The following is a 24,735-nucleotide window of genomic DNA, read 5'->3' on the forward strand; positions in this document are numbered from 1 at the left end:
ATTATGGGTATCGCAAAATGATTCCTTGATGCATTTTTTCTTTATGTGACGTTTTTACAATCTTCATTTTCTGCTTTGCAACCACTGAGCTAGCGTGTTCGTTCAATGCACTTTCTTCATACTGCCGCAGGGGTGAACTGATTCTTTAGACTTTATTACATCTGAAATGCACTTCACATGGCACAGATTTTCATTTGGTCAGAGATTCCCCCAACCAAGGGGAAGGAAATGAGAGCACAATTAAACTGGACGTGTCCGAGCAATGTTCGCAATTATGTTTCTGATGCAAGTGCTCTATAATTAAAATTTCTAATACTTGAATTTTGTTTTTAAGGTTGTGCGAGGCATTGTTAACCAAGACAATAGATTTTCATGTGGCTAAAGGAATTTAGACACCTTGTTGAAAAAATAAAAAGCTGCTTTGGGGAATTGCAGAATTACATGTGTTGGATTACGTATAGTTTGATGTCTTCATTCTGTGTTCCTTGTAATGAGTGATAAATATTGCATGATTTAAGATTGAATTTCTGGATATTTAATCCTTGATATGGCAGCCTGAGGTGAGCATGTGTCGGTGATTTGCCCAAATCATTTGACACTCAAATTTCTAATAGAGTGATGGCTATCCTTGGGACTGCAAATCATCGCAAACTAGATTTCCCATGATGCTCAGCTAACCTCAGGGATGCCCAGAATATGTATAATGTCATGATTTCAGGCAGAACATAGTCATTTTACATAAAAAATAGCCTATGCTGTAGTGTCTATTCTAGTTTTGCAATTTGCTCAATTTTTTTTGCAACCCAGTGACATCTATTATCTCTACGCACTATTTTTATTTTATGAATATGTAACTCTAATAGGGACCATTGCAAGTTACAATCCCGGAATATCTTTGCAGGAGAATAGGTCAGGGTTACTCATTAAAGTTAAAATTGTCACAAAACCAAAGTGAAGTCAAAGTAAATTTAAAATTTTAGGTCAAGTTAGCCAAACAGAAACATTCTCCAAGTCAGCTACATCTTCAGTTTTTTTTGGCATAACATTTTAAATTCACTCTGAATTTCCAACAGTTCTTACTTTCCAATATCTTGCTATATCAGTAATTCATGTTGGGTGCCTCTCTGGTGTTGAGCATTTTGGAAATTAAGAATTTTTAGAATAAATCTTGTTACTATGTAATAAAAACTCCACTAATTGGTCATCAATGCATTAAAGTGCAAGAGATTCAATCATTCTTCTCACTTGTGTGTACGTGTAAGGAAGAGTAGTCACTGTAAAGATTCTTCATCAGTGTGACTGCCATCCCAGGGCCCTGGTGACAATATTAATGCCACTACACCAGTTTGAGGTCTTTGACTTGCTCCGATTTTGGACACAGCTGGATCGATTTCACTTGGTAAGCCGAGCCCAAACTCCAAAGTATAACACAATGTAAATTCGCTCTCAGTATTATTACTAGGTCTTTGACCAAGTAATCACCAAATCAGAAGAACAGAAAACCTTAAAGGACACTCCCGCATTAGAAATAACATTTATTTTTAGCACTGGAGTGTGGCCTAGTCTATTTAGATTCCGGTTCCCTCTGCTCCCCTAAAATGAAAACATTACTTATCACTATTTCATTGGCAAGATGGTCTCCATACTGCAGCTTCACTTCACCTCCAGGAACCCTCACTATTGAGTCCTCACAGGGCAAATTAAGCCTAGCTTTCAGTCTATCTTTCAATTTATATGAGAAGTTTAAGTCAGGGCTCTGTGCAGGTCAGTAAATTTTATTCCACACCAGTCTCAAAAAAACCTGTTCCGTAATATGTAGATGTTCTGTCTACATCAAATAGGAAAGGGCCTTTTCTAAAATGCTCCATGAATCTAGATTAAAGAATATAACATAATTTATAAGATGTAGAGTTACAATGTTCATTGACTAGAACTAAGTGCCTAGAATCATGATGAAAATCTCCAGACCATTATTTTCCCTTGGTCAAGTTTGTCCTTCGACCTGTGCAATCACAAAGGTAGTCTTCAACTGCAAGGCCTAGGGCTTCAACCTTAGGTCCACCAAATGATAAAGAATGCTTAATTACTCCAGAGAACACATTACCATTCCTAGGATAGTTTGTAATTTTGTAATGGATGTTGTATCTGAATACAAATGATATTTACATGCTACATGCTTCAGTACAGACTCATTCTGTATTATTATTATTATTATTATTATTATTACTATTATTATTATTACTATTATTATTGTAGCTCAGTTAGTAAAAGGAGCAGCTGTAGTACCTGTTCAAACCACTGGTTGATAAAATATATGTTTGATACAATGTGCCCAGTGATTACGGTTATAGTAACGTTTTATCAGAACATTAGGTACTATAAGAAAAAACAATATAAACTGATCATTATTATATAATAGACAGCATGAAGCTGCGTACCCAGTAACACGTTGTAAAGACACATGTCCATAAAGTTCAACCTTTCACACATATTTTGAGCATTTTTATTTAATTTTCAGAATTATGTATATTCATAAAATGTATTAAGAAGCACTTTACTGTGGATTATAAAGAAGCAAGGAGTTCATCACGTTTAAATTTTATGTAATGATGTTAATCTGTGAGTTTGTAACACTCTAGCATGGTAAAATTGAATATAGTAACACTTTATAAATAATAACGATTAAAATATAGGGACACGCAGAGACAGTAGACATATAATAATTTTTATTTGGTGATAAAATCACTCCCCATGCTATATTCCTTTTCTGGACCACACTGGCACTGTTACCAATATTTGTGGTTTCAGTGCTAGAAAAATGATAACGATAAATTAAAAAAGTTGTATATATTCCACAAATGAAGTTACATATATTCCACTAAAGTTATACCCAAAACAGTTCCTGATGGTAATTGGCACAATTTGTCATTTTTTAACGTTGGTTAGAGACAAACATTTGCATATGACAGCAATAATAAAGAAAAACGCTTATCAGAGCACATATAGGATTTCAATTTGTAAACTGTAGCGTGAAATGTGGTTATAAATTCTTTTCACAATTTAGAGCTGCTACAAATTAGCCTAGATTTGTCAAGTGTCAAGAATTCTTCAGTTGGTAAATCTCTTCAAATCTTATATCTGTGGAAGGAAGAAATTAGCACTACGTTGTATGCCAGTGGAGACTCTGCATAAAAATAGATGAAAAACTAGTTAAAGACACCAGGGCTGGACTGATTAGTAAGGTATCGAAGACACACACTGACGGGCCAAACCTTGGCATACCTCACCAATGCCAGTGCTTCCAGATACCGTTAGAGAGCCATTCTCTCAGCATACTTAGTGGGAAGGCAAATTAGAAATTGCTGCAGGCTCGTTTTGTGATGTGATGACTTTGTTGAAGCCTACATTGCCTGTTCCAGGATAGACCAACTCACCTCATGGGAAAAAAACTTTTGTGCTGCCCCCTTAACAGGCCATCAGTCCTATAACTCTGACCCCGTGCCCCAAAGTGTCACCATACCAATTTATTAATGATAAATATTAGAAAATATTCTTGTTTTCTGTGAGACAGGTGTCCTGCAGGCAAGGGCCATCTCTGTGCAAGGCAGCATCGCAAGTCATTCTTGGTTTGTTTTCGCAGGGTGCATCGATTCGGAACCTTATAAACAGAGCAGTCACATGATTCCTGCATCTAAGAGGAAGTGACCCTTAAACCACATTCCTGGCTCACATTATCTGATTTCTCCATTCTTGACCTTTGTCTTGCGTTTATGCAGTTTCTCTCCAATCCTTGACTATGGCTTATTATCTGACCATGATCTGACTCATCAACAACTACACCAGGTATCCACTTAAGCCTGGTCACTCTAAGGAGAGGTAATACAGACTGTCCTACTATGCTATTTATTAGTTTGTTCTTTGATTTGGGTTTTTCATGTTTAAGTCCTTGACTGCTGTGAAAATGGGTAATGTGTTTACCCATATATTTCGAGGTGAGGAAGGAAATGCATGAAAAAGGAAGGGGAGGGGGAATGAATATTAGGCAGGAACATGAGTGGATTGAGGCATTTTTCAACTGGTCAAAGAAATAATAATTTTTCAAAAGGCATTATTCACTAGTGTAGGAATTGTCCAAATTTTAAAGTGAATAAAAAAAGTGAATTTAAAATTCAGACCTAAGTATCTGAAAAGAAAAGATTTTTTTTTTTTTGCATTTAGCTATAGTGCCCACAAATGGAAATTTGATTTCACTTTGAATTTTCAATAGTTGTGAGTTTGGTGAATAACCTTTTTTTGTGTAATTTCCAACAGTGATTCTTCACCATTAAATCAGTTACACTACTATTAATAGGAAAATGACATTTGACATTACATTTCTAATGTAGTTTGGGGGACCTTTTGATTGCAGTTTCTCCGTTTATTAGGGACAGTATAGAACACCCTTGAAGGTGTTTGTCTCGGGAGTTGATAGGGCTGTCTAGCTTCGTTCTATTTGCTTTAGGAGCCTATTTTATGATACAAGACCTCTATACAATCAGGTTATAGGATTGTTTTAGGTGTCTGATCCTAGAGCAGACAGCTTACTTCTCTCATTTTGTTAAGTGGGGTTTTTTTGGAGACTCATTAGAACTACACTATACACCCCGGTGGTTCAGGAGTTGACAGGGATCGTAGCACTGCAGTATTCTGTCTGGAGCCTCCCTTTCCTAATTAATAATAACAAAATATTTAACCAGGAAAGGTACATTCAGATTACTATGGCTTCCAAGTACATCCTGGGGATGTTACCTTAGCCCAACATCCAGGGGTTGTTACTATCACCCAATTTAATGGTACTCATTTTATCTACCTCGGAAGGATGAAGGGCTGAGTCAACCCTGCCGGGATTTGAACCTGCAACCCAAGGGTTAGAACAGATTCTGCTGATGCATTAGCCCACTGAGCTATAGCGTCCTTTTTACTATATGAGGTTTCTGCACTGTGCTAGCATTGTGTCAGGACGTTTTTCAGATAGGGCCCCTTCATTGTTTGGCTATTTGGATCTTATCTGTGTTGGTGAAAGGCGTATGGGGGGCAGCGCTGGTTCCGTTATGATCAGCAATTCCGGCAATATTTAGCAGTCAGAACGAACATACAGAGTGCATTATGATTGTTTTTACAGGGCTTTGGTATTGGTGAGAGTCACAAGGCACTTTTGACTACAAAGGACTTTGAAGTCCAACAAGCTGGCTTTTTTGAGTTATTCCCCACTATAGTGGCTGTGGAGTTGCGAAAGGATAGGTTGCATACTAGGAGGGTTATTATTTAGACCCTCGATATGGCGGTGGTGCATGTGATTAATCGCTCGACGTCCAGTTCCCCGCCTGTGTTGGCCCTGCTCAGGTGTCTAGTATTGAGGTGTCTTGCACTCAACATTTGGATTAAAGTGGTTCAAGTTTCTGGGGTTGCTGATGTTATTGCCATTTCTCTCACATTTACAGCTACAGCTTTCAAGAAGTTGGTATCAGCGGCAGAGAAGGTCCTTGGAGTCTGTACAGTTTTCTTGGGACCTTAGGTTTGCAGGATTGAGGAAGTTGATTGACAACTCGTCATCCTAGAGGTCATACAGCTCAGTCTGTCCTAGACAACACTTAGTATGGATCAGGCTTGTGCAGGCTGGTTGAACTCCAGAAAATTGGGGCTTTTATCTGATAACTGATGGGAAGTTACCCTGTCAACTGACAGATCGTTAATTGGAAGCTGGCATTTTTAGTTCAATAAATCTCTGGCTGTTGCCCTATCCCACTTTAAATTGTGTATTGCCCTTATTGAGGGGCAATTTTTTTTTAGTGATCTGGAGTTGGGTATGTATACGTGTAAATACACTTTGTCACAAAATCAGCAGTCATGTACTTAAATTTAAGGTAAGAAAATCAGGCACAACAGACTGTGCTAAAATATTAGAAAAACAGGTCTTTTTCAGAAGCAAAAGAAAATGCAGGAATCAGTACAGTCAATGGAAAACATTTGATTTGAGTTGATATTAAATATTAATTTTTGTCTGTTATACACATGCTAAATGCCAGAAATAAAATAAACATCAATATGGAAAAACTACTTGAATTGCTTCTACTAAAATATTAAAACACATTAACTAATTTATGCAAATTGCGTAGGTTATGCAAATATGTGGCTTGAATTTCCTTTAATATTGTATTTCATTGTCTAAAGAAATAGCATATTCCATAGAAGATTACATTAAATTAGTTTTACCAACTGGACTTTACAGAAAGCATAAAATTACTTTTATCAACATCTTAAAGCATTGTATTTTATGGCTGGAATTTAAACACAGAAACACATGCCCAGAATCAGTAAATGCAAAGCTCAGTTATGTATTTTTATTATTATTATTATTATTTTATTATTTATATAGCGCCAGCAAATTATAACAGCAGATTATGTTTTAGAACGCAATACTGCAGACATGATAATGCCACCATCACAATGAATTAGGAATAATGCACTAATTACCTTAATAGAGTTTAGGGGATTTTGGGCAAAACTAGGACAAATATGCCCTGGTCTTAATGAGATTAGTGGGTGCTGGATTCCCATTAATCTTGTGGAATGCTGTAATGTGCATCACAGTAAACACTTACCCTTAACTCATACACTACACTAACACTAGCCATTAGCTCCTACACTATGATAACAGCAACCCTTAGAGCTTACACTACCTTAAAAACTAACGCTAATACTTAAAGCGGAACTGTCACCATCTGGGGAGGTTGCTGAATTCCCACAGACTGCCGACAGTGACCTTGCGACTGGGGGTCTGGTGGGCGGGGAGGGGCAGATAGAGGTGAGATTTATTTACCTTAACCTGTCACTCACAGACGCGGCCGACTTGACGGCCCTGCTCAGCTTTTGGTGCTTCAGCATCAGGAGCCCTCACTACTGTACTCTTGCACATGCGCAAGAATACAGCATTGAGCTCTATGGAGGATCCCACGCGACCTCCATAGAGAATTTTTACAACTCACCTATTTTGACCTTCTATTCGAAATTCACTCTGAATTCACTAAGAATTCTCATTTTAGTGACTAATCCTGCGTTTAACCCCTTAAGGACCAAACTTCTGGAATAAAAGGGAATCATGACGTGTCAGACATGTCATGTGTCCTTAAGGGGTTAATGTTTTCTATGATCCAGACGTATAAAGTCAGCATATAAAAGAGTATACATACATATATATATATATCCATATCCAAAAATTGTATATAAAAAGGTACCTAAGTCCTTGCACTCAGACCAACCCAACTGCTTAAATGCCGGGTGCACTTCTAAGCCATAGCCAACAAAAATAAAGTAATGAAAAAAGGCTTGCACTCACGGTCTTATAACGTTTAAATAAGTTATTCTTTATTCGGAGTTATTCCATAAAAACATCAACGTTTCAGCCCTCGTCCAGGGCTTTCTTCAGGATAAACTAACAATGAATGAATCAAAAATTATATATATATATATTCAAACAAAGTAAAGACAGGAGCACTCTCTCGGTTTTCCAATATATATTCAATTAATTCATAAACTTTACATCAACATTTTGACCCTTCTGGGTCTTTATTAAGATATTTCACTGCAAAGCACTGTTTTATTACTCTTGTTGGGGTTGAGTACCAGAACCTGGACGTTTTTATATATATTCATACCCACCCTGTTATAGAGAATCTTCACACCTATGTTTTCTCCTTTGTTGTCTACTCTATTTCACAACAGCTTAGTCACAATTTAGCTGCCATAAATATATTAATAATTAAAGGATCACTATAGTGTCAGGAAAACAAATCAGTTTTCCTGACACTATAGTACCCTGAGGGTGCCCCCACCCTCAGGGTCCCCCTCCCGTGGTTAAAACCCTTCAGTTACTCACCTTCTTCCACCACCGGGCTCCCTTACCTCTCCTCCCCCGCTGACGTCAGCTCCGCCGTCTGACGTCAGCGGAGCGGAATGCGCATTTGCGCGGCAGTGCCGCACGCGCATTCAACGTGTCAATAGGAAAGCATTTTTCAATGCTTTCCTATGGACATTCTGCGTGATGGAGATATAATATGCCTCCAGCGTCGCAGATGCGCCTCTAGTGGCTGTCCGGAAGACAGCCACTAGAGGCTGGCTTAACCCCAAATGTAAACATAGCAGTTTCTCTGAAACCCTAGAGGGATCTGGCACCCAGACCACTTCAGTGTCCCTTTAACATTGTAATTATTATTATATTATTATATTATATGTATATACTTGTAACCAGCAATGTTTGGTTTAATCCTAATTCTGCTATATGGACTAGAAGAGCTGGCAGCTTGCAACATACATAAATACATCATGGAAGTTGTAATATCTCTTTCTGGTTTGATATTTAGTTGCAGAATTCCTTTCTGTTTAAATACTGCAGCTTTCAACCAGATGAGAATAGGAAAGAGGAGGCTGAGTGATTTATTAAAACCTCCTCACTTGATATTTGGCATAGAAAATGACACCACATCAAAGTCTCTATTTTGTATGGGAAATTTGTGATTGATAAGTCTACTCACTCTTTTATGCAATGTTTTGGCCAGATTTATAGCAAGAAGACTTTGATAAACTGTTTCATTTGCCTTTTTTTTTACTGGAGAAAACCAATGTAATAGAAGTCACATTAATTGGTCAGAAACTAAAGAATGTGTGCTGGCATTCCTGGGAGTTCAAAGCTTTTCAAGTCACTACTCAAAAAGTTAAGAGATATAATGATGTCATCTTAAATTAAGACAAGACAGTTTTACAATGTTTTAGTGAAGGTCGGATTCATTCAGGTTTCACAGTTGAGATATTAGATCCAGATTCTCAAATACGTAACTTGTTGGAAGACACAGGTTAGCCTTAAAACCTATTGTTTAGGGATGGTTAACGTAAAGGGACAATATAGGCACCACAGCAACTTTAGCTTAATAAAGCTGTTTTGGTGTATGGATCATGCTCCTGCAGTCTCACTGCTTAATTCTCTGCCATTTAGGAGTTAAATCAATTTGTTTATATAGCCCTAGTCACACCTCCCTGCATGTGACACAAACAGCCTTCGTAAACACTTCCTGAAAAGGTACCTAAATATTCTAGGTTCCTTTATTGCACAGTCTGTTTAATGTAAACAAAAATTTATTTCTTATTTCCTGCTCTGTTAATACCCTTTTAGACTCTACAAGAGTCTCCTGTGTGCAATTCAATTTTAATTCACTGAGCAGGCGTAAACAATGTCTAATGCAAGTTCACATCTGACTGAAACTTAAACATTTTTTTTCATGCAGGCAGTGTGAGTCACAGCTGTGGGGTGTGTGGCTGGGGCTGCATAAACATAAATAAAAGCGATTCAACTTCAAAATGGCAGAGAATTGAGCAATGCAGAGGCATGATCTATACACAGAACTTGCTTCATTAAGCTAAACTTATTTTGATGTTTATAGTATCCATTTAAGGCCCCCATCTGTTGTTGACACTGACTCCTATTAGTCTGATATGGATGATGAGAATTATAGTCAACAAATAAACTAACTAGGCTTTCTTTGTGCGTCCTGCCTACTTATGTCAATTGAATCTATTTTGTTCAAGTACGGGTGTTAATATGAGAGGTGTGTTTTTGGACAGGTTGTTGGAGTCCATCCAGGAGTGCTTGTCTGGAAGATAAACAGTAAGTACATAAGGAAGAGGAAACAATAAGTAAATCAGAAAGTTAGTTAGTAAATAAATACATATTTATTATTTTCAACAATTAATTGTCTCTATTTTAAATTTCTGGTGGAAATATTCTTGCTGAGTCTATAAAGTAAAACGACACTGCCAGTATCTAAATGTATCATCTAAATATAATACACAATATTCTAATATAAAAAATACTAAACTATTACATATTTGAAGCATTACATAATCCTCAACCTAAACAAGAGGGATGTACACGCTGTGATAATCTAATAGGCAGTTTAAAATGTTCAAAAACAACCATGAAATATTAAGAACCTTTTTTACTGTTGGTGATATCAATAAATTCATTCACATTAACATAAACTCTAAAATCCTTAATGTAGTTTACAGAGTCAAAAGACACAATATGCCTAGACTGTATTCTCCCTGAAGCTACACTGCTTAAAGGTGACACATTTTTTCCAAGTATTCTTCAAGAATAAAGAGGAACACTACTAAGTGAGAGAATAGTCACCGTAAATCATTATAAATGCATTATAATAAAGATGTTATGAGCTATGATATAATAACCTCTGTTCAAACTAGGGATGATATAAATGTGCACATTGAAATATTATTAAACCCCTACCACCCACCCCCCCAAAAAACAAACACTTTGATATTACTTTTTTTCACATTTAATTTTGTTGTTTACTTTTTAATACCTTTAACTCCCTTCTTTGCCCTGCTATGGCCACCCGCAAACTAACCTTACAGCCGATAGCTTTGCATGCTACTCTACCGACATGATTGAACAGCTATGGAAAGAATTCTCCCCACCTTGCCCCTCTCTTTCTCAACCACACGTAGGTCTTGCCTTTCCTACCCTTCAGACTTTCTCCCAGGCTACTAAACAAGAGGTGGCTGCACTTCTCCTTTCCTCTCGACCCACCACTTGCCCGCTTGATCCTGTCCCGTCTAACCTTATCAGATCTCTCTCCTCATGTGCCTTCCTCAACACACATCTTCAACTGCTCTCTATCTTCTGAGAGAGAGCCCTTAAAGAGGAGCCCTTAAACATGCTACTGTAGTACCCAACTTAAAAAAAAAACATCTCTTGACCTGTCCAACCCTTCTAACTATCGTCCCATATCCCTGCTCCCTTTTTCCTCAAAACTTCTGGAAAGACTTGTCTTTACCCGTCTAACTTGCTTCCTCAATTCCAACTCTCTCCTTGACCCTCTTCAGTCTGGCTTCCGCCCCCCTCCACTCTACTGTGAGACTGCTCTTATTAAAGTCACTAATAACCTAATTGCAGCTAAATCCAAAGGGCGCTACTCTATACTAATTCTTCTTGACCTCTCTGCTGCCTTTGACAGTGTAGACCATGTTCTCCTTCTCCAAACTCTTCAATCACTCGGTCTCTGTGACATTGTCCTCTCCTGGTTTTCCTACTATGTCTCGCAACGCTCATTCAGTGTCTCCTTTTCTAATGATACCTCCTCCCTTCATCCTGTCTCTGTTTGGAGTCCCCCAAGGCTCTGTACTTGGTCCCCTTCTTTTTTTCTCTTTATACTGCCTCTCTTGGTAAACGTATTACTCATTTGGCTCCTTTCCTTTGGAATATCTTTATGAAAGCTAATGGCCTCCCACAGTAACCTCTACCTCACATACCTGTCCCTTGCTCTCTCCTAAAGGGCAGCACTCTACTCTCTCCTCCAGTTCTGCTTCACTCCACCTTGTTTGATTGCTACCTCCTGTCCTGTTGTGTTTTACGCCCCACTTCCTATAGACTGTAAGCTCATTTGAGCAGGGCCCTCTTCAACCTGTTGTTCCGGTAAGTTTTTGTAATTGTCTCATTTATTGTCAAATCTCCCCCTTTGATAATATTGTAAAGCGCTACGGAACATGCTGGCGCTATATAAATACCAGTAATAATTATAAGAAGATTAAAATACGCTTAGTGTCCTTTCAGCCACAGTGCCAAGTATATCTCCTTAACAATATTTAAGCATATTATGACATAGTAAGACTACTATTAAGGATTAGTACTTCTTTGTGTTTTTGAATGAATAATATGTTTATGTTCTATTTTCAAAAAGTTATAATCAACAAAGTTCTTCAAATTAGCACTTACTTAAAGTTTTGAAATGGTCCATGCGGGATCGGACAATCTACAACTGGTTTCTACTTTCTAACATTTACTATTTAAATATGTAATTTACTGAAATCTATATGTATCAGTACATATATTATTCCACTGAAAATGTAACATTTAATTCCCAAACTACATTATTTTCCACAAAGTGCCAGTTGGACCCCCTCATAAGTACGAAACAGGAAGGGATTTTCATTGTGTAAAATTTGTAGTACTTTACACACCATGCTAACTATGAAAAAAAAAAAAACATTTAAAAACGTGCTAACCTCCAATCTGCCTAAACCAAGCATTTCAGACATAAAAATGTCAAAATCTTGTGAGTTAAAAAAAATTATATATATATTTTTTTGAAAGGTTACGAGAAAAGTTATAGCAGTGGAAACTGCAGGGGGAAAAGATAACATTGTGGGAAATGCAAAATGGAACACTTTCTTCTTTCAACACCGTTTAATATACGGCGAATTAAAAGTTATAGAAATAGAGCGTTTAATTTGAAAACTATACAGTTCCACTTCATCTCTTCATAACATTTTAATGATTAGGTAATATACATTCACTACATGTCAATAAAGAATTTCTAGGCAAAGAACCATGTAGAGGTTTGCATATTTGCTAATGTTACCGAAAAGCACCAGGGAATGAATCATTATTTAAACAATTTGCTTTCAGTTAGTGCATGAATGCCTTCCCATGATGCCTTGATGCTTTGTTTGCCCTTCTATAAAAATTATTTTTGACCCAAGTGTGATCTCTTAAATCACAATACTTATTCTTGCAATCGAAGCTCCAGCGAGCTAATGCTAGAAGAGAACCTAACTAATTTTTCACCGCAACACTGAATATTCAAGAGGCGACAGTGAAGGAAAGAAGTTAACGTTAATTAATATTTGAAGCAGTGAAATAAAAGCAACAGTGGAGCTAATTTTGCAGGACAATTAATCATGAGTCCTACTAATTACACAGGGGATTTTGCAAATGATTTTTTTTTTAGGTAGTGGAATAAAATGATAATTCACCAACCATCAAAATCATTGGCTTCCCACCAATGTCCTCCCGAAGAGCAATTAGTGGAAACAGCAGAGTCTTGGTAATTGTGTGTTTGGAGACAAGAATGCTAGAATTTTAATTGCCATAAATAAATATTGTTTGCCTATAGCATGTACGCGTTTACGAAAATAAAATTATAAAATTAAATCTATCAATAAAGACAGTGCAAATATTTCTATATTTCTAGATGAGAACATAAAAAACGTCCCATGTGTAGCAAGAACGTGCAAATTCGATAGGTACGTGTCAATATTTTCTTTTAGTACAAATTATAATTTCACTGTTATTATAATTTGCCCAGATACTAGCAACAAGTTTATAAAGCTTTTGAAAAAAAAACAAAATTTTTTAAGTTGACCAATAAAATCTTTTTTTATAAGACTTCTTAAAAAATGTAAAATCAATCAAATTACCATATTCATGAGTTCCGCTTGTGATATTTCTATGCAATAAACTACGTTCGTGTAATTTGCATGTAGCTTTGTTAATTAAAAAAGCTGCTAATTAGAAACAATGGTGCTCCTTTGAAGTATCCATCTTGAATGCAAGTGACATACACCGTTAATAAACGTTCAGAGAAATATACATCGAAAAAAAAGAAAGCTTATTTACAATTATGGGTATGAGCTAAATAAAGATGAATTTATACAAATTTAGTTTTTTAATGAGGAGTATGACTATTAATAACTGGAGGCGTTTACAGTTTTAGGTAATTATGCACGCCATTTGGAAGATATCTGCTTTATGTTAAAAAAAAAAAAATATTACATTTGAGTTGTATTTGCCCTTATTAATAGATAATGCGTAGATACCAACTAGTGTTGAGAAAATGTAACACTGAATTATTCTAAAAATAAGTTATATTTCTCAATAAGTAGTAGAGTGTTGCACACTGGTATCAGTAACACCGGAGCTCTGTTGTTGAGGTCCGCTAACCTCCAATCATATCCACAAATGAAGAGCCACAGGCTACACTGAGTAGGGTGAACACAACTGTTTTATTGTGGAATGCAGGACAAAACAAGGATACAACATTTCGGTCGTGAACTATTATTTTTATTAAAAAAAATTTTAAAACATTTTTACATTTTTTTAAAAAAAGTTCTCTAAACTATTATTTTTATAAAGACGGTTCAAAAATAATAAAATGGAATAGCGTGCTGATACAAAAGTTAAGGTGTTTCCCCCTCCCCAGTTCATTTCTGCGACTACCACTCATCTCGTTCATATTCAGTTAGAGATAGTAAATTAATAAACGCAATAGACAATTGAAAATAATTAAAAATGGTATACATATTTAATGAAAATGAGATGCAAGTAATTTTCTAAAATAAAATAAAATACAAGTGGTTGTTTTTCCAGCCCCACAGAATACAAATTCATTTAGAATAATGGTCAGTAAGTAAAAAATAAAGAGATTCAGTAATGACAGTCCTTCTGCAGTATAAATTGCAGCATAAAATGAAAACTAAGCAAAATCCGAACTTGTTTTTTTTTTTTTTTTTTTTAAAGGAAAACCCATGTGTTATACATATTTACAGTTATGTTTAATACTAGATTGTTTTACTGCCATTTTAAATTAATTGGCCTTCGCTTTCCCACTAAAATAATTGGTTAGTTACCTGCAATCCAGTGGTCATTTCAACTCGCTCTGCCCACCGGGAGATCATGTGTACTGATAATCTCCCGGCCAATAAAATGCTTCCCATAGAGAAACAATGGAAGGTAGGGTGCATGCGCAGCAATCGCTGCCCTACACTTGCAGTGCTTCACATAGATTAGCATTGAATCCAATACTTCTCTGAGAGAAGTATTGACTTCCCTTTTGTGCTGCGGCACAAATCAATCAGGATGAGCACCCTCTCAGCTGTCTGAGTTTTATATTAGTTCAAGAATGCTTCACATATTTAGACACTCGAAAACATATTATCTTATTAACTTACTATTCTTACATCATTGTCGATAATGATCAATAAAATGAAGGATATTAAAGAGAATATATGACTCCCGTTATATAACTCTCTATTTTATAATGCAATCTCTCCGTTTAGAGGTTTGATTTCCTGGATCAGACCTATTGTGCCAGAAACTTACTTGTAAAATCTTGTGGCTGTTTTTTCTCATGTATATGACAAAGGAATAGATACATGTACTTGTATATAGTCATATAATGTTATAGGTCTGTGAAATCACCCTCGATGGGCAATGGCTTAAAAAAAATCTACAGATTAGTGTTGGAGCCCTAAATGAGGTGTAGTATTGTAACAAATGTCTGACTGTAACTATGGACTTTAATTCATTAGGCTTTTGCAAAGCATGTGTTTAAACCTTTTGGTTTTTGAATGTTCATGGAGCAAATGAGAGTTCAGGTGCAGTCACTCTGGTTTTTGTTAATCCATTTTTCGAGCATTTTGACAAAAAAATGTTTGATTGTTTTTTTTTTTTAATTCTGATAGTGGCACCAACGTGTGAGGTACTGTAATGTGACCCCAGCACTTAAGCAATAAGCAATAAATGACAGCTTGTCGCAGGCATGGGATGCCAGTAAATGGACTGCCTCCTCCTGCCTGTGAAACTGGGAGCAATGCTAAGGGAGCAGGAAGGAGCCTGTGTTAACAGTACAACGCACTTCTGTTCCCCTCTAGACAGCAGGGACATAAATACACACCGGAACTCATTCTCCTGGTGAAACAGCACTGTCTGCATGGTCCGCTTACATGATTGGTAAGTAGCTTGGCCACCAGGAAAGGGAAGTGACAAAACTTGATGGTGGTAGCTCTGCCTTTTGTTCAGTTTTGTTATGGTAGAACTATCCAATCACATTACCTTCCAGTGATGACATGGTTTTGTTAACCTCAAATGCCATGTTTTGTACAGCTACACGGCTTTAAAGATTAATTCTTTATTTCACTGCACTAACTTTTTAATACAATTTAGACTGATTATTTGACAATGGTGCATTTTAGTACATTACAAGCTATACTGGCTTTAATTTTATAGAACACTTGTTTCAGGGGGCCATGCCCCCCTCTGTCAAAACTCCTCAAACCTCTTTTGGTTTGGCATTATCAGTTCAGATGGACTGGGAATCCCTCTGGCATTCTACATTTGGGAAACCTGTATCTAGGCCAGGGGTAGGCAAACTTTGCCATTCCAGATGGTATGGACTACATCTCCCCTAAAGCAGTGCCAGCATTATGACTGGAAGAACATTATGGGAGGTGTAGCCCACAACAGCTGGACTGCCAAAGGTTACCTCCCCCTTGATGCAGATGAATTGTAACGGATCCCCTATACTCCGACGGGGGATATCCGTTATAAATCTCCTGAGTCCCAAGCGCAGTAGTGATTATAGCCAAAGTTCTCCAAACATCAGCCTAGACTTGATGAAGGGTAGAAACAAATCTGTTTAATATGGCCAACTGGCCCACTTATATACAAAATCAAGAGGCAGGAAAACATGCCCAGAAATGGTTACAAATTCCAGCATGACTATGCATAAATGACATAAAATATTAAAACACATAAAAATACATAATAACCATATATGAACCCCCACAAATGTTATATCCCCGAATAGCCTGGATCTGAGCGCCCAAGTTGTCCAAAAAGCGATCAGATCCCACGAATGCAGTCGAATCACCACCGAGGTAAAGTTATGAGCGACCGCTCATGAGACATCTGCCCAAATCTGTTCCATAGTTATAGTGGTAGCAGTTGGTCAGTTGGTAGCAGTTGGTCGGTTTGGGAGTTCCAAACCGATCAAAAAGACGAATGGTTCCCCTGGCTCATAGGTAGCATTTGTTCATCTTGTTCGTAAGATAAAACCTACGGAACAGCACTCTCCTGGCTTGTCGCTGAAAGAAGCAGGCGTTCGTAGGGTTTCACTGGTGTTCGCGAGGTCGAGTGTCCAGGCACTGAAGACCAAGTACTGCTGCCTGCGTTCGTGCGACAAGATGGCTGCTATTTTCTCCTGCACGTGGCGTTCGGTTATACGAACGGTGGCCACACAGAGAGAACACTTAATCATGTGGTTTCTTTGTAGTTAATGAGCAAGCGGGGTGGTCAGTGTTTGATAGATTTATATACCGAATGCAGGGAAAACATGAATGAGGTTCAGGAACCTGTTAGTGAACTTTGGAGGAGGACATCTACTAGACAGGCAAAATAGTGGGTTTTGTCACATAGCTCCCCCCAGTTCCATGGGACGGCATACCCTCCTAGACCCTAACGGGTTGGCGTGGAGATGTCCGGGTAAGTACGAGTTATTTCTCCAGTTCAGTTTGCTGGGACAACCCATCTGCATTGGCATTCTGCTTTCCTGGTCAGTTTTGCATTGTAAAGTTGTATGGCTGCAGTGCCAAGTTCCATCTTAACAGCCTGGGGTTGTCTCCAGCCACTCTGTTCAGCCAAATTAGGGCGTTGTGGTCAATCATGATGGTAAAGGAGCATCCATATAAGTAAAGCTATAATTTCTTTAGTGCCCAAACTAGGGCTAGGCACTCCTTCTCCACGGTGGCATAGCTGATTTTCCGTTGTAGCAACTCCCTACTCAGATAGGCCACTGGGTGCTCAATGCCATCTTCCCCGACCTGGCTTAAAACTGCTCCCAGTCACAACTGACTTGCTCTACCCAAACTAAGGTGGCGGGGAGCATAATGGTAAGGGTAGACCCTCACTGTCTTTGAAGGCAGGGGCAGAAACTGCTGACACCTCTTCTGTCCTTTCCAGAGAAGGCTTGAGCATGTTCACATGAAAGGACCTTCTGATCCTCTCATCTGAACATTTCACCACTATATAGGTAGTGTCGCTTATTCTCTCTACTACCTTGAAGGGACTCTGCCAGGTGACTTGGGGCTTGTCTGCTTTAGTGGGCCTTAGGACTAAAACGTTTTGCCCACACTCTAGAATACGATGTCTAGCCCCCTGGTTGTACCAACGTTTCTGGCACTGCTGGGCCACCCGCAAGTTCTCTCGAACGGACTCAGTTAGAGCTTGCAGCTGGTCAGGGCCGCCATCAGGGGGTGACAACCATGACGGTTGTCACGGGCCCGGCGGTTGTCACTGCCCCACTTTCCCTCCCTGCACACATAGATAGCGAATATCGCTATCTATGTGTGCAGCCGCGGGCCCCCCGGGTTCCCTGTTACCGCAGAGGGGGCCCAGGCAGCACACAGCAACTTCTCTTCTCGTCTCTGCTAATAACTCTCGCGAGACCCGGTTGCCATGGCAACGCTCCGCGGGTCTCGCGAGAGTTATTGGAGGAGAGAAGAGAAGAGGCAGTGTGCTGCCTGGGCCCCCTCTGCGGTAACAGGGAACCCGGGGGGCCCCACCATGCCACCGGACCACCAGGGATGGAATCTCCCCCCTCCCTAGACACAGGTAAGCAGGGAGGGGGGAGAAACAATTTAATTAAATTTATTTTAAAAAAAATATGTTAAAATGCCCCCCCTCTCACCCCAGATTTACACACACACACTACATACACTGACACAACACACACACTGCATACACTGACACAACACACACACACTACATGCACTGACACAACACACACACTGCATACACTGACACAACACACAACACACACACACACACACACACTATATACACTAACACAACACACACACACTACATACACTGAAAACACACACACACTACATACACTGACGCAACACACACACTGCATACACTGACACAACACACACACACTGCATACACTGACACAACACACACACACACACTACATACACTAACACAACACACACACTTCATACACTAACACACACACTACATACACTGACACAACACACACACACACACTACATACACTGACACAACACACACACACTACATACACTGACACAACACACACACTGCATACACTGACACAACACACACACACACTATATACACTAACATACCACACACACATTACATACACTGACACAACACACACACTGCATACACTGACACAACACACACGCACTACATACACTGACACAACACACACTGCATACACTGACACAACACACACTGCATACACTGACACAACACACACACTACATACACTGACACAACACACACACTGCAAACACTAACACAACACACACTCTGCATACACTGACACAACACACACTGCATACACTAACACAACACACACTCTGCATACAGTGACACAACACACACTGCATACACTAACACAGCACACACCCACTGCATACACTAACACAACACACACTCTGCATTCACTGACACAACACACACTCTGCATACACTGACACAACACACACTGCATACACTAACACAACACACACTCTGCATACACTGACACAACACACACTGCATGCACTAATACAACACACACTGCATACACTAACACACACTCTGCATACACTGACACAACACACACTGCATACACTAATACAACACACACTGCATACACTAACACACATACAATGCATACACTAACACAACATACATACTGCATACACTAATACAACACACACACACACTGCATACACTAACACACACAGTGCATACACGAATACACTAATACAATACACACACTGCATTCACTAATACAACATGCACGCTGCATACACTACACACTAACACACTCACTGCATCCACTATAGTGACACACACTCTGCATTCGCTACACATTAACACACTCTTCATTCACTACACTAACACACACTCTGCATCCGCTACACACTAACACACTCTCTGCATTCACTACACATTAACACTCTGCATTCACTACACTAACACACACTCTGCATCTGCTACACACTAACACACTCTCTGCATTCACTACACATTAACACACTCTCTACATTCACTACACTAACACACTTTCTGCCTTCACTACACTAACACACTCTCTGCATTCACTACACATTAACACACTCTTTGCATTCACTACAAATTTACACACACACTACATTCATTACACTGACACACTCTGCATTCACTACACCCTAACACACACTCTGCATTTATTACACACTAACACACACTCTGCATTCACTACACTAATATACACTCTGCATCAACTGTACACACAGCATCCACTACACAAACATCCTGTATTCACAGTACACACACTACATCCACCACAAATTGAAACACTCTGCATTCACTATACACAGACACTGCGTCTAATACACACACTACATCCACTACAGACACTGCATCCACTAAACACATTTCATCTAGTACATACAAACACTACATCCACTACAGACACTGCATCCACTAAACACATTTCATCTAGTACATACAAACACTACATCCACTACACAAACACACACTACATCACTGTACACACACTACATCCACTACTCAAACACACTCTGCGCTCACTATACACACTGCATCCGCTACACAAACACACACTCTGCATTCACTGCACAAACAGTATCTAATACACACACACACTACATCCATTACACACATTCTAATTCACTTCCACTATACACACCACATTCAGTCTTGCATCATTGTCAGCGGACTAGGTAGGGCGTGGGCGGGCCCGGGAGGGAGGGAGGGGGGGGGGCAGACCTTGTGCTTTGTCAGGGGCCCCAAAATTTCTGATGGCAGCCCTGGGGGTACTTGCTTCTCCCATATCTCCCTCCCAGTGCTCTCGCACAAGGTCCAGGGGTCCCCAAACTCTCCTTCCATACAATAGTTCAAAGGAGGAGAACCCGATCGACTCCAGGGGCACTTCTATGTACGCAAACTATAGATGGGGAAGAAACTTTTCACAGTTTCGATAGGACTGCGAAAGTTCATAGCATCTTGTGACAAACTCCCCTCTCCAAGTGAGTTTGCCACGAGCTCCTGGAGGAGCCTGCTTGCCAGCCTCCTGCCCACAGACTATGGGCCCTGCAGGGAAACCTGTAAAAGTACCAAACTTGACCGACTGTTAGCACTGATTTCCCTGGAACTGTTTTGGGTATAGGACCATGTTCAAAGTCGGTCAAAATTATGACTTCCAGGAAATTCCTGAACCCCTGCTCTGACCTGGGTGATTTTTGGAAATGTTGTTCACACAGATCAGGGATATCAGGGGTTGTGTTGTGTTTTAGGGTACTTTTGGGACACTAGAAATGTGTGTTTTTTTCTGCCTGGAGATAATTGAGTTGATACAGTAATTAACTCAATTATCTCCCAAGCAATGGATTGTTTGCCTTGTGTGGGAGTGCCTTACATTGTAAATGTGTTGTTACTGGTTTGGAGGTTTGTGTCCCTGTGCCCAACAAGGTCCACCTGGGTGTCACCCTTGTTAAGAAACTTGCATAAAAGGCCAGTGTGCCTCCATTAAAATGCTAATCCAGCTTACACTCCAAAACTGTGTGTCGTCCTGTTATTGGAAGGAAAGAAGATTTACCCCAGCTTGCAAGGGATTCAACGGGGGAAGTCCTTGTAAGGACTAGAGCTAATTCCCTATTCGGCTCCAGGAAGGAGCGTTTCCAGGGCCCCAGTCAAGCCACGGCAACTGTGGGCAAAAGTGCTGCGGTTTGTCCTCTGTTCCAGCTAGGAAGTGGTACTTGGCGAAGGTACCCAGTCGGGGTACAGGGAGCTCCCTTACACATCTGTTTAAGGGTGCCATTGAATAATTAGCAGAGTCTGTTCAACTGAGGGTGATAAGGGGAGCTTTACATGGTTTTCACCCCAAAGCTCTGCCAGAGCTGTTGAGTAATGGCCGCAGTAAATTGGGTCCTCTGATCGGATACTATTTCCCAGGAAAATCCTACCCGAGTTAACACCAAGGCTTCCACTACGGTCTCTGCGTGGATATTGGAGAGAACCACGACTTCTGCGTACTGAGTAGCATAGTCCAGCACAGTAAGAATATACTTATTTCCCGATGGACTAGGCTTACTTAGGGGTCCTACCAGGTCTACGGCTACTCCGTAAAAGGGTTCTTCTACTATGGGGAGTGGTCTAATATTAGCCCTAGGATGGTCACCCCTCTTTCCTATCCTTTGACACACATCGCATGTCCTACAATATTGTTGTAAGTCCTGGGTGACTCCAGGCCAAAAGAATGCCTGCGTCAACCGGTCCTTCGTCTTCCAAGTGACCTGCTAATGGAATATCGTGACTGATCCTTAGTAGCTCAGCACGGTATTTCCAGGGTCTCATGGTCACTTGGCTCGCTCCCACTCCGGTTCCTTCGGTCACCCTGTACAATAGTCCCTTCTCCCATTGGAACTGTTCCTGATCTACGGCCCCCTGTGGGGTGTCTGGCTCCCGCCTATACCCACCTAGTGTGGGATCCTCTCTCTGTTCTTTCCCAAAGTCTTGTGGGGTGCCCCAGTAGGGAGCGGGGTTTATGGCCAGGGTCAGGGTATCAGTACCGACCTGGGATTCCTGTGAGTGCTAGGAGTCCATCGATTGGGCCTGCTACTGGGTGGTTATGGGTAGTGCTCCCTCCAGGGTTGGTGGAATAAATTGGGAGGTTAAACAACCCAAGTCATTTCCCATGAGTACTTCTGCTGGCAAGTCTGGGATGATTCCAACTTCCAGGGATTTCGCTCCGGTACCCCAATTAATATGTATCCGGGCTGTAGGCAACTTGTGGATGGCCCCCCTGCCACCCTAACTGCAATGGTTCATCCAGTGTGTTGGGACAGATTGACTCTGTGTGGCTGTACCAGTTTAGCCCGGGTGTCTCTCAATCTCCAGTCCTCTTTCCCATTTAGACGTACCCGTTGTCTGTTCTGGGCTCTGTTGTCTTCTGCCGCCTGTACTGGGTTCGCCTCATACAGTATAGGCCTGTATGAGTTAATGATAGGGGTGTAAGCACTGGTACACTGACGATCCCTCATCGGTTCCTCTTGGACACAGTGGGCTGCTTCTCTCATTAATTCAAACACAGGTGCTGCTAATCAAATGCCCTTGATTAATCGATCATCAGCAAGTGTGACCTTTGCAAAAGTTGAAGTTTTAGCAGTTTGCTGGTCTGGAGCATTCAGGTATGTGTTAACACGATGCTATGGAGGAAAGACCTCAGCAATGATCTTAGAGGAGCAGTTGTTGCTACCCATGAAATTGAAAAGGGTTAAAAGGCCATTTCTAAACAATTTAAAGGCCATCATTCTACAGTGAGAAAGATTATTCAAAAGTGGAAAACATTCCAGATAGTTGCCAATCTTCCCAGGAGTGGACATCCCAGCATACTCATCCCGAGGTCAAACTGTGAAATGCTCAGAGAAATTGAAAAAAACAAAAACACGTTACATCTCATACTCTAAAGCATGTTAAATGTTCATGACACTACAATTAGAAAAAGACTGAACAAGTATGGTTTGTCTGAAATGGTTGCCAGGAGAAAGTCACTTCTCTGTAAAAATAACTTGGCAGCATTGCTTAGGTTTGCAAAGTTACATCTTAAAGGGGCTCTCCAGTGCCAGGAAAACACATCCGTTTTCCTGGTACTGTAGGACTCTGACGTGTCCCTCTCCCTCCCACCCCCCATCCCATGTTGCTGAAGGGGTTAAAATCCCTTCAGTGACTTACCTGAATCCAGCTTTGATGTCACTCGGTGCTGGGTCAGGATCCACCCACACTCCTCCCCTTCAATGGCCGCGTACGCGCATTAGATCTCCCCATAGGAAATCATTATTCAATGCTTTCCTATGGGGATTCCGGCAATGCTGAGGATGTCCAGCATCATTTACACTTTTCATGTTCTAAGAAGAAGAAGAGGAGGACATAACCCTGCAAGGTAATTATTGCAGCTTATAAAAACGGCAATAATTACACTTGCAGGGTTAAGGGTGGTGGCACCCAGACCACTCCAATGGGCAGATGGGTGCCTGGAGTGTCCCTTTAATGAACCGCAGAAGTTCTGGAACAATGTCCTTTCGACAGACAAGACTAAAATAGATATGTTTGGCCATAATGCACAGGGTCACGTTTGGTGAAAACCAAACAGCATAGCAGCACAAACAACTCATACCAACTGTGAAGCATGAGGGTGTGTGGTGATGATTTTGGGCTTGTTTTGCAGCCATAGGATCTGGCAAACCTGCAGTCATTGAGTCAACCCTGAACTCCTCTGCATAGAAAAATGTTCTAGAGTCAAATATTAGGCCATTTGTCTGACAGCTAAAGCTTGGCCGATATTCGTCCATGCAGCAGAACAATGATCCCAAGTACACCAGCAAATCAGCATAATGGCTAAAAAAGAAAATAATCAAGGTGTTGCAATGGCCCAGTCAAAGTACAGACCTTAACCCAATTGAAATCCTAGAGTTTGGTTAAAGAAACACTGAACAGATGAAGCACATGTAAGCTTGGGAGAAATGGCTACTTCTGGTGACTGATGTGATTTAGAGATTAAACATTGTACTGATATATTTTTGAGCCTCTTAATGAGCTTGCATATTTATAGTTAAGATTGGTTTCGTTATAGTTAAGATTTTTCATAATAACATAAAGCAACGGCAATATCTTTTAAAACTATTTTTTTTTTAAAGGTGCTAATTGATTTTGAAATTAAAAGCAACGGCAGACAATAGAACAAAATAACTTCGCAAACTTGGAGACTGTGACAGTTTACAAACATTTTCATGGAAGACTATATTGTCATGTGTTTAGCTTTTTAAGGGTATGGCTGTCACGATTTGGGGAATCCAACACGCTAACACACACACACACAGAAAAGGTGCAGTACCGGACCTTAGAGTGGCCGGGCTAAGCACACAGAGAATAGTCAGGAGACAAGCCGAGTAAGGGGAACCAGAAGACAGAATAACGAGACACAAGCCGAGGTCAAAGGGTAGGAGAAAGTCAGATTAACAAGCCTGAGAGTACGTAACCAGAAA

Source organism: Pelobates fuscus, chromosome 8, assembly GCF_036172605.1.
Source record: "Pelobates fuscus isolate aPelFus1 chromosome 8, aPelFus1.pri, whole genome shotgun sequence".
Classification (NCBI taxonomy): domain Eukaryota; kingdom Metazoa; phylum Chordata; class Amphibia; order Anura; family Pelobatidae; genus Pelobates; species Pelobates fuscus.